Source organism: Oryctolagus cuniculus, chromosome 14 (assembly GCF_051225735.1).
Source record: "Oryctolagus cuniculus isolate XC-2025 breed Fujian yellow rabbit chromosome 14, ASM5122573v1, whole genome shotgun sequence".
Lineage (NCBI taxonomy): Eukaryota > Metazoa > Chordata > Mammalia > Lagomorpha > Leporidae > Oryctolagus > Oryctolagus cuniculus.
In genome coordinates, this window is record NC_142880.1 from 49,529,199 (window position 1) to 49,541,664 (window position 12,466).

Below are 12,466 nucleotides of genomic sequence, written 5' to 3' on the forward strand. Positions count from 1 at the left end.
ACTAAACAAGCTAATTCTATAAACCAAAGAGGCTTACTTTTCAATATTTCTGGAGGTTCAAGGACATGGAGCTCTACAGAGGGCCTCATGGCAGATGGAACTGTGAGAGTATGATGGAGGTAGCAAGAGATCCTATCTTGAACACAGGAAGCGAAAATGTGGTTTAGGGAAAGGATTGATCTTTTATAACAATCTTTTTCCAAGAACTAACTGGGGTCCCTCAAGAACTATCTGAATGAGTTCCAAGGACAGTGCTGCCAATGATTTAACCAAATTTCACTAGACCCAATTCTTAAAGGTACCAACACTTTCACTCATATAGGAAAGTGGTAATTAGATCTTTATGTTTTCAAATGTCCTGTAACAGACTCAGCCTTTGGCTCTTCTCACAAGAGTTTATAAAACACAAAAGCAAGTTTATAAATTGTGAACCTTAGCTTTTTCTGCACCTAAAATTGCTATACCCACTCCTTTTTTTAAAAAAAATATTTATTTATTTATTTGAAAGTCAGAGTTACACACAGAGAGAGAACGAGAGGCAGGGAGAGAGAGAGAGAGGTTTTCCATCCGATGGTTCACTCCCCAGTTGGCCGCAATGGCCAGAGTTGTGCAGATCCAAAGCCAGGAGCCAGGAGCTTCTTCCTAGTCTCCCAAGCAGGTGCAGGGGCCCAAAGACTTGGGTCATCTTCTACTACTTTCCCAGGCCATAGAAGAGAGCTGGATAGGAAGTGGAGCGGCCGGGACTTCAACCAGTGCCCATATGGGTTGCTGGCACTGCAGGCAGCAGCTTTACCTGCTATGCCAGAGCGCCAGCCCTGTACCCACTCTTGTTAGTAAACAGTGGCATGGGGTGTTAGCCTCTTCTTCAAAAGGAGTATCTCAGGTGTTCTGGATCAAAAATTCAAGACATAAACACTACCTGCTGTTTAAATTAATAGCTAACTGGAGAGAAAAAATTCACTTCTGTCTTCATCCCAATTTTTGGATCTACTTTACCCCTTACAGTCAAAATCTTGGCTTTTTCTGACTTATGAGTCCTTTCATATAGTAACTTAGCTAAGCCACATTCTGCAGTTATTCAACAAAACATTATTCTTTGTGAATATAATGTGCATATGATAAGAGTGCATAATCAGTTGACTTTAAACAAGAAAGATCATCCCTGCTAAACCAGTTGCTTTGTTTCAGTCATTTGAAAGCACTCAAGAAAACCTAATGTTACCTTAATTAAGAATAAATTTCATCCATGATCAGCATTTCATCTCATGCCCAGTATTCCCAGTCTACCCTTCCTGAATGCCTGTTCTACTTGTGTAGCCAGTGCCAATGCTCCCCAGGAGATAAGCCAAATTCTTAACATATAACGTTAATCTAGATAGCATTTTGATATTGTAGACAATTATAATTCATGGAGTAGAATTTCTTTCTTTCAGATGATTTCTAATTCAACAAGAGAGAAAATAATAATTCACTCCTGTTACTCAAATTTATATTACTTTTTGATTGATGTTTTAATAAATTATCACAAAAACAATAACTAAAAGTAATAAAAATTTACTGTATTTTAGTTTTGGAGGTCAGAAATCCAAAATGTGTCATAATGAATTAAAATTAGCACATCCAAAAGACTGAATCCCTTCTGAAGGCTGTGGTGAATCTGTTTTCTTAATATTTAAAGCTATTACAGATCGCCAAATATACCTTAGCTTGTGGCCTTTCCCTTCCTCTTCAAGCCAACAGATCTGCAAGTGGCTGTCTGCCTGTTACTCGTTACATTTACCTTCTACTTACACAGAAACTTGTTATGACACTGTCCCCATCCAGAGCCCAGGATAATCTTTGTATCTCACAGTTAGTTGATCAGCAAATTTAATTCTATCTGCCACCATATTCCAGTTTGGTAAGTAATGTAACATATTCAAAGTTTTCAGAGATTAGGAATACATACAAGGTGGTAGGAGTGGGGAGAGGCATTATTCTTCCTACCACACCAGCTATGGCACTGGATCTCTATTCCTATTACTGGATTTTTCATTCTTTTGTCTGTCCTAAGCTCTCCCACACAGCATCCACTGGTGACAAAGGATGAAAAATTGTTCCAACGTCCAATTCTATTTCTTTTTTTTTTAACTCTGCTGGTACTGCTCTAACAAAAACAGCATAAAATAGGTAATTTATAAGCAATAACAATTTATTTCTCACAGAACTGGAGGCAGGAAAATTAAAGATAAAGTCACCAGTATATTTGGTGTTTAGTGAGAACCATTTTCTGGTTCATCAATGATGCCCCCTCACACTGTCTTCACATGGCAGATGGAGCAAAAGTGCTTCCCTGAGCCTATATAAAGGAACACAACACATGACCTAATTGGTTCCCAAAAGGCCTCAACTCTTAATATCATCACCTTGGTTGAAGGCATCAACATATGGATTTGGGGTGAGACACAAACATTTGAAACACAGCATTGCCAAAAACCAAACTAAAAAGAAATAGAAACAGAATACATGCTTAGCAAATTTTGAGTGATTTCCAACTTAATTGGTTATCCAGGCATTCTCTAAAGATGTTCAGATACACACCAACAATATATGTTCCCTTGAAGCCTGTGGAGACATCCACGTGATCAGCTGAAAGGAGCTGTTCAAAAAATGAAACAGCAAAGAATTCTGGAAATATCTTTGGACAAAGACTTCACATCTTTCACTATCTCTTTTACTTAAAATTTACTAATTTGAAGCACATTGTCCTTGACTGTTTCAAAGTATTGCCTTCAGAATCTCTGGGTTAAATATTTTAAAGTAATGGGTTACCAGTTTATATAAAAATGCAATTATTTTTAAATTAATGAAAAATAATTATAAATAACAGCAAAAAGATTTCAAATTTACTTCAGAATCTTTATTAAATTAAGCTTTATAAGGATTCTAATGTAAAATATGAATGAAATCTGGAAAATACAGCAGTATCTGAAAGCAGTTTGGAAATAAACTTAATGAATGAGGCATGCTTTTATTTTTGATTTAGTACAAGTGAGCTTCAATGTTTGAAATAAAGTTCTGTTCATCATTTTCCTGTATGTAGGAGCAATAACATTTTTAAAAAGTTTATGCTTTCAAAGTGTAGAAAAAATAGCTATTAATTCTTTTTTCAGGTTTGACATTTTATCACATTTATCATATTCTTTTGAGGTATATCATTTATTTACTCACACATCCCAAGAAAATAAAATCATATAAATATAAATCTTATATACATGCAGACTGAGGTTGTTAAGCAAATTGTAATGTTCAATATTTATAAAAGGGGATTTGACATAACTTGAAAGATTCCATAAATATCCATTTGGCAAATTACTTACATCACTGTCTGCTACCTAATGCAGGTATTCAGGAAGACAGATAGTTCATCCAACATGAACATTTGAGTGTCTGGGTAGCTTCTGGAAATGTACTGGATTATGTCTGTTTAATGTCAGCAGACACTATTAGTTTCCATGGATTCTTTCATGCATGTGACCTATATATCTTGATAAATATAACATTTGGCATTTACTACAGATTTCAGGAGACGTTATAAACATAAAATGAAGAAAATATATTATCAGTTATATAATGGTCTCATTACTGTTGAAACTAAAATTAAGACAGGATTTGTGCTTAGAAAGTGGTTGATTAGGTGAAATAAACCAAAGTACTTTCAATATATGCCCTTACAGGTTTACTTTGGCTGGTTTAAGATTGCAATTAAAATATAATAGAAGTAAGAAGCACCCATTATAACATTGAATGAAAATACTCTTAAGAATTTAATTCCAGTGCTAGTGTAAATGCATTTAAATTTTGAAAGTATTTTTGGAGTATCTTAATATCTAATCTATGTAATTTTAAATATTCAAAATGGCATTTATGTGTCTGACATAATTTTTTTTTTTGACAGGCAGAGTGGACAGTGAGAGAGAGAGACAGAGAGAAAGGTCTTCCTTTTGCCATTGGTTCACCCTCCAATGGCCGCCGCGGCCGTCGCGCTGCGGCCGGCACACCGCGCTGATCCGATGGCAGGAGCCAGGTGCTTTTCCTGGTCTCCCATGGGGTGCAGGGCCCAAGTACCTGGGCCATCCTCCACTGCACTCCCTGGCCACAGCAGAGGGCTGGCCTGGAAGAGGGGCAACCAGGACAGAATCCGGCGCCCCGACCGGGACTAGAACCCGGTGTGCCGGTGCCGCAAGGTGGAGGATTAGCCTAGTGAGCCGCGGCGCCGGCAATCTGACATAATTTTAATGTTTCATTTTCTAAAGTTATTTTATGTGGTCACATTAAAATAAAGTGTTTACTTCCCAAAAGGGTAATCTACATAATCCAAGTAAACCACTTTCACATGTCTTTCTGATAATGACTTACTAATTGTAGTAAATTGGAATTTATTACTATATGAAATTATGTATATAAAACTTATAAATATTTCATGATCTTCATATTTATAATATTATTTGATAAGACCTATGTTAAATATTCACTAATGTAGCATTTATCCAATAATGAGTATGACAGTACTTCAATGGATTCATGAAAAATTAATTAAAAATAATTTCACTTTGGTAAGAAAATTATGAAATTCAAGCATAGTTTTTCATAGTATATATTTCCCATGGAATTTTTAATACCCCTACCCAATTATATGATTTCAAATATTTTTGCACCAATATATACTTCTATTTTAATTCATTTTCCAAAAAATGTCTGAAGTACTCATAGGTAATCACATGAGAAAATAAATTTTTCTTAGATGTTAAAGACATCTCCTTATTTATTTCTTAGAAGAAACAAATTGGTAATGAGATTATGTTTTATTACTATTTGGTTATTAAACTACTATTTCCCCAAAAATCCACATTATTTTTATGATTCTAGTATATATGATTTCTCTATAACTATAGAAAATTGCTGATTCTTATCATTAAATTTATGATCATTTTCATTTACGCAGGAAGAGTTTAGTGAATGGGATTTTGTATTTTGAGCAATAAATATACTAAAACTATCCAAAACTATCTAAAACTACCCCAAACCATAATTCAATCCTAAAGTTTTTGGGTCAATGAGTAGACAAATCTAATTGTCTCAAATTGAATCTAGTAATTTATTCAATCAACAAATAATTACTCTTTTATGATACACATCTTTCTACTATGTACTATGTCCTAACTGAAGAAAACAGGGAATGGAAAAGATAGGAAGATAAACTATCTGCTTGCATAAAGTTTCCATTCCAGGGGAATAAATATACATTCAAAACACAAAATTCTAAGTTCATATTTTAGGGCACTGCCATCCTTAGGAAAACTTGTTCATGTAGTCTCACATATTTCAAGCTGCCCTGTCTGCCAGGGAATGTTTTGTTGGTTGCTTAGAACAATGTTTTCCATTTCTCTTTTGGAAGCTTGAAGTTTGAGTCACAACTCAGCTTACAAAAGACTTTTTCAGAGAGGTTTTCTCAGTTCCACTCCAATCTAAGTAGCCACACCAAGAGCTGCCTTCCCCAACAACTTGCTTAGCTATCAATGTGCACTTAATTCAATACATTATGTATGTATCACATAGAAAGGTAATTTATATATATGTATTTAATAAATTTGTAATATGTTCATACAACTTTATGTCAGAATGTGTTTGTTTCCTTATTTTCTATTCACAAATTTTCATGTTTATTTTTTGTCCAGTAGATAACAAGATTCTACATATCTTGTAACATTTATTAACATTATTTAAAATATTAGGAACATGTGTTGAGGCATAAAAGGGTTTGAAATGCTTGCTGTATACATAATACATCAATTAACGACAGTATGGATAACTTTTCTTCAGTAGATGCTAGAAACCATTCAAAGGGATTAAATCAGGAAGATAGAGGATTACACACAATAAGATACATCACCCTTTATAATTCTTGCATAAACAACACCATAGTTTTACTTCTTGTGATTGTTATACCCTTACTGTAGTTTACAAACTCTGTAAGAGTGGTTGCTCACAAGCATGTATGTTCCTTGAAGTCAAAGACTATAATTTTTATTTATGAAATCAGGCCTATTAGAGTCAAGCAACCCATGGGCTTTCAGAAATATTTGTTAAATGAATAAATACCTAATAAGCTGAAGACATGCAGTTAAGCACAATAAATAAACTGCTATAGCCATATTAGATTTCTTAATTTTATTTTTCATTTTTAAAAATTACATTCATTTCAAATGTAGACATTATATATATATACACACTATATTTTTTGGAAAACAGATTTTAATATCACAGAGTGAAGGATTCATGATAATGAACATAACATGGGGAAAGGAGTATATTATTATTTGCATGGTATGATTCAGTAAATCAATATTTATAACTAAATGTCAAATGATATGACAGCCACAGAGTTTTTATACTCTATTATATGAACTTCCACAAATAAGAGAAAATGCTGTTTACCTGACTTAGCATAATGGTGATCAGCTTTCAGCAGATACTACATCTCTTTTATTTTAAAATTGCCTCCCCTTCCTTCAATATTTTTAAAACTGTAGAAGGTTTGAAACTGAGGAAAGCGGTTGAGAAGTCTTTCATATCTTTTTCTTTCCTTTTTTTTTTTTTTTTTTTTTTTTTTTTTGCCAGGCAGAATTGGACAGTGAGAGAAAGAGAGAGAGAATTGTAGACAGTGAGAGAGAGAGAGAGTTATAGAAAGTGAGAGAGAGACAGAGAGAAAGGTCCCCTAATGGCAGCTATGGCTGGCGCTGCGCCGATCTGAAGCCAGGAGATAGGTGCTTCCTCCCAGTCTCCCATGCAGGTGCACTTGGGTCATCCTCCACTGCCCTCCTGGGCCACAGCAGAGAGCTGAACTGGAAGAGGAGCAACAGGGACAGAATCCAGCACTCCAACCGGGACTAGAACCCGGGGGGTGCCAGAGCCACAGGCAGATGTTTAGCCAAGTGAGCCACAGCCACAGCGTCGGCCAAGAAGTCTCTCATTCCTGATCTATTTCTGCCTTTCCTGATGTTGCTACCACACAGGCTTGATGAGCCATTTATGCAAACAGATTAGGAATTCAAGACGAGTGGTCATTTACTGTTGCAGCCCTCAAAGTTCTTTGTTTCAGGAACTCTGAAAGGCAAGGCTTGCCCTTTTAGAGCTCTAGGCTAACTTCCACAGCCAAACTTTATGGAGATCTACCTTTGAGTACTAGAGAAGACCCACAATTTTCTGTGAACAGTCTCCTCATTTTCTCAATTCTGTCTTCTGCTTATTTTACTCTTTATGCCTACAAATACCCTAAAGCTAGTTTGAAAACAATGTTATCCTAGTTGTCTGTAAGTTTATTTTTTATTATCCACTACTAAACCAAAATTAGACTATCATGTACAAGATAGTCTTTGGTGTATTTCTTAACTGGATTTTTTTATTACTTTGTTGGCTTTTAGTTTCTTATATGCTCTGGATAGTAATATTTGTCACATAAATTGTTGACAAATTTGCAAATATTTTCTCCATTCTGTCAGTAGTCTCTTCAGTGTTGTTTCCTTCCTTCCTTCCTTCCTTCCTTCCTTCCTTCCTTCCTTCCTTCCTCCCTCCCTCCCTTCCTTCCGTGTTCTCTCTCTCTCTCTCTCTCTCTCTCTCTGGAAGGCAGACACACAGAGACAGAAAAAGACAGAGACAGCCAGAGTGACATCTTTCATATACTGGTCACTCCCTAAATGCCCACTACAACCAGATTTGGGCCATGCCAAAGCCAGGAGCCAGGAACTCAGTCTGGGTCTTCCACATGGATGGCAGGGACCCAAGTACTTGAGCCACCCCTGCTGCCTTGACCACTTTTCTGGAAGGAAAAAATATCACTCATCATTCTATAGTCAACCTCACCTGTCAGCGCCTAGTGCTGGAGCGATTGTTATGGACTCAATCTGTTGTTCCTCATATTCTCTTTCTAGTGTGTATTTCATTTTTTAAAAAGATATTTTTATCTAAGGCGGCATGAGGGGGAGAAGTTGTAGAGTGGGGGCAAGAGTGAGGAAGAGGGAAGAGAGGGGGAGGAGGCCGCGGCGGGGCAGGGCCGGGACTGCCAGGCTGCTTGGGTAGCGGGAGTGGTAGCCGCTGAGAGCCTGCTGCTTTCTTGCTACTGCTTGGGCTTGCCAGCTTCCCCCCTGGACGGAGAGGGCGGCCTGGCTGTGGATGGTCAGATAGTTGCCATCTCCTGCCGCCAATCCCTGGCCCCAACCAGCACGGAGCAGACGGCGGTGCTGGCGGCAGCGGCCGCAGCAGGCGAGGAGGAAGATGGCAGGCTGGCTGCCGGCCTCTGTGGTGGACCGTGGCACGGGGTATACAAAACTAGGATATGCTGGAGATACAGCACCACAGTTTATCATCCCTTCCTCTATTATTAAGGAATCAGCAGAAGTGGGTGATCAAGCTCAAAGGAGGGTGATGAAAGGTGTTGATGACCTAGACTTCTTCATTGGTGATGAAGCAATAGAAAAACCTGCACATGCATCGGAGTGGCCAATTCGCCATGGTATAGTGGAAGATTGGGATTTGATGGAAAGGTTTATGGAACAAGTGATCTTTAAATATTTAAGGACAGAACCTGAAGACCATTATTTTCTTTTGACTGAACCTCCACTGAATACTCCAGAAAACAGGGAATATACTGCTGAAATAATGTTTGAGTCTTTCAGTGTTCCAGGCTTGTACATTGCTGTACAGGTTGGTCTTGCCTTAGTGGCATCCTAGGCCTCAAGACAAGTAGGAGAACGGACATTGATTGGTACGGTAATAGACAGTGGAGATGGTGTCACTCATGTCATTCCTGTGGCTGAAGGGTATGTGATTGGCAGCTGTATTAAACACATGATGAGATATAACATACTTTATTCAGCAACTGCTGAGAGACCGAGAAGTAGGAATCCCTCCAGAACAATCCCTGGAAACTGCTAAGGCAGTAAAGGAGCGCTATAGTTATGTCTGCCCAGATTTAGTAAAGGAATTTAACAAGTATGACACAGATGGGTCAAAGTGGATGATTAAGCAGTATACTGGAATCAATGCTATCTCTAAGAAAGACTTTTCCATTGATATTGGTTATGAGAGATTCCTGGCACCTGAAATCTTTTTTCATCCAGAGTTTGCTAATCCAGACTTTACGCCGCCTATCTCAGAAGTTGTAAATGAAGTAATTCAGAATTGTCCTATTGATGTTAGACGTCCTCTCTACAAGAATATTGTCCTCTCTGGAGGTTCAACCATGTTCAGGGACTTTGGACATCGTTTGCAAAGATATTTGAAAAGAACTGTATATGCCAGGCTGAAGTTGAGTGAAGAATTGAGTGGCGGTAGATTGAAGCCAAAACCTATGGATGTACACACCACATGCAACGATATGCAGTTTGGTTTGGAGGATCCACACCTGAGTTCTACCAAGTATTCCATACCAAAAAGGATTATGAAGAAATCGGACCTAGCATTTGTCGTCACAATCCAGTGTTTGGAGTCATGTCATAAAATTGACTTCATAGTTCTTGGGGTTAGGGAGGTGGAGAAGAGATAATCTTTCTGATTACCTGTTTTGTCTGGATGACTCATTTTGAAGTCTTAAACAAGCTGACTTGAAATAGTTAAGACCAAACATGATTATACAGGAGTATTTTAATAAGTATATCAACATGCACATGTAGTAGAGAACCAAAATGATTAAGTGTTTTTCTTTAGATTGAATATTTGAATCTTATGTGTAACAAAAGAAGTGGGTTTTAGTTCTTTCTGTGCCCTGACAATTTGTATATTATTGAATTATCCAAGATTTGATGGGATTGATCGGTATGTAGATAGCTCTATAATGCTTGAATTGCACGCTTCTAAATGTACAGTGCAATAGCTTGTTTATATTTCATACTTTTTATACTTTGAGGAAAAAAGTCAAAGAAAAACTGTAGTATTTGAGGAAAAAGTGACCAAGTAAAGGATAAATTTGAAAAATAACCTCATGAGACTTGGTGTACACACTCATGGGATTCCAGTTACTACAGATTGCTCCCCTCTCCTTATCCCTTCTCTCCTTACCAGTGGTTTCCTTTGCAAGTGCTTTTGGAACTAAGAAGCTGTATCTTTGATTAACTGATGCCTGCTAGTGCTTTCTGATACTTGTATTATGTTTCTTGCTTAAAAGAAAAGACAAGACTGTTGGAAAAAAAAAAGATATTTTTATCTGAGTATCCATTAACAAAGGGACCAAAGAAATTCCAAATGTTTTCTCTAAAGACATGCATTATTAGAGTATCTTTCTTGGAAAATGATCTAAGTATATAATACATTATTCCCTTCACTGGATGAAAAGCCATCTACACTGCCCATCTATCAAACACATTAATTGGCATCTCAAGTAGCATATCTACATTTTGGGAAAAGAAAGTTGGTCTACACATCAGGGATTTAGCAGTGTAAATTTCTGTTTGTCTTTCCTCTGATGGGAGGTGTTATAATTCAGTGTTTATATTCAGAGACTGGTATTAGGGAGATTACAGTGCCTTTCCAAACTTCAATTTTAAGAGTGTTAACTGTGGGCCAGAGCTGTGGCACAGCAGGTAAAGCCAACGCCTGCAGTGCCAGCATCCCATATGGACACCAGTTTGAATCCTAGCTGCTCCACTTGCAATCCAGCTCTCCGGTATGGCTGGGAAAGCAGTAGAAGATGGCCCCAGTCCTTGGGCCCCTGCGCCTACATGGGAGACCCAGAAGAAGCTCTTGGCTCCTGGCTTCGGATCAGCTCTGACTATTGTGGACAATTGGGGAGTGAACCTGCAGATGGAAGACCTCTCTCTCTCTCTTTCTCTCTCTTCCTCTCCTTCTCTCTCTGTGTAACTCTGATTTTCAAACAAATAAATCTTTTAAAAAAAGCAAATAATCAAGAAATTTGAAAAAAAAAGTAAGTGTAAAATTAAAAAAAAAAAACACTTTAGGTAGCCATAATAAAATCAGATGTGTCTTCCTTCTGAATCCACTGTGTTCCATTTTATGCCTATCCAAAGAGCTCTTCACATTTTGTAAGCATTAGAATAAATTTAAAATAAACTTCCCTACCAACACAGAAAGCCTCTCAATATACATAAAAAAGAAAGAAATCAGCTTTATTCTTAATTAAGGACTTAACAAAATTGTGATGTACACACAGACAACCCACTAATGAGATTGAAAATACTGTGTAAGAAACTTCACCTTTTCTTGCTGAGCTGTGCTCACTAAGCTTTCAAAAAGATGACATGTTCACCAAAAAGTTTTCTCAAGGAAGTAGTCCAAGGAAGAAGAGGATGATGTGTCTAATTTCGGGAATGAGGAAGTCTTTCCAAATCTCATTAGAAAGGAAAATAGTATGCATTTTTTTCTCTTAGGTCAATTTACATACATATTTCTTTTTTGCTAATGTTTTCCTCAAGAGTTTAAGTAGTTGCAATAAGTATAATTTGCACTATATTTAAAATGAAATTTTGAAGTATTAAAGTTATAAAACTTTTAAATATTTCCATGGGGTCAGTGTTGTGGTGCAGTGGGGTGGGGTGAGCCACTGCCTGTGATGCTGACATCCCACATAAACCTAGTTCAAGTCCTGGTTGCTCTGCTTCCAATACAGCTCCCTGCTGATGTGTCTGGGAAAGCAGCAGAAGATGGCCTAAGCCTGGGACCCTGCCACCTATATGGGAGACTTGGATGGAGTTCCTGACTCCTTGCTACAGCCTGGCCCAGCCCTGGCCATTGAGGTCATTTTTGGAGAGTGACTCAGGATGGAAGATCTCTATCTCTCTCTTCTACCTCTCCTTCCCTATGTAGCTCTGCCTTTCAAAAAAAAAAAATGAATAAATTTGCAAAGGAATCTAGAAGTCATGGCTAATTTATATTCACCATATATATTTTGTATCCTTGATGTGGAAGTATTTCCATTTTCCTTATATAACTCTTACTAACAAAATTATTGGTTTAGTACTTGAAAGTCATTTATTTATCATACAACCCAAAATTTAATTAGAATTCTGTATAGTTTTATGCTTTTATGTACTGAACTATTTTAATTATTTGTTTACCAAAACATAAAGAAGTGACAAATTTTGAAATCAATGAATACTATTTTTTAAAATCACCTAATTCCTACTAGTAAATTCATATTTGTATACATGAGCCTTGCTTATTGATGAAAGGTGGCAAGGTATGCATCATTTTTGTTCCTACAGTCCCATTTTTACTAATCTAAGCACAGAGAAATCTTCTTCTCAGAAAACAAGTAGATGGGAATGAAAGGGTTGCCTTATAGCAATGTTACCCAAGCCCTTGAAATTATTCAGATAATTACAATAAAAAATTGCAATCACAGAGTGATTTACCTTAAAAACTGATTTATAATCAGGTGTCCCTTGGCTGACAATTCAATTAGGTATTTCTCTTT

The 12,466-nt window shown here is 37.1% G+C and overlaps 1 pseudogene; it reads left to right on the forward strand.

Moving 5' to 3' along the window:
* Nucleotides 1-8,313: 8,313 nt before the first annotated feature.
* On the forward strand, nucleotides 8,314-9,563 carry LOC100346026 (actin-related protein 3 pseudogene; annotated as a pseudogene).
* The last annotated feature ends 2,903 nt before the right edge of the window (nucleotides 9,564-12,466 follow it).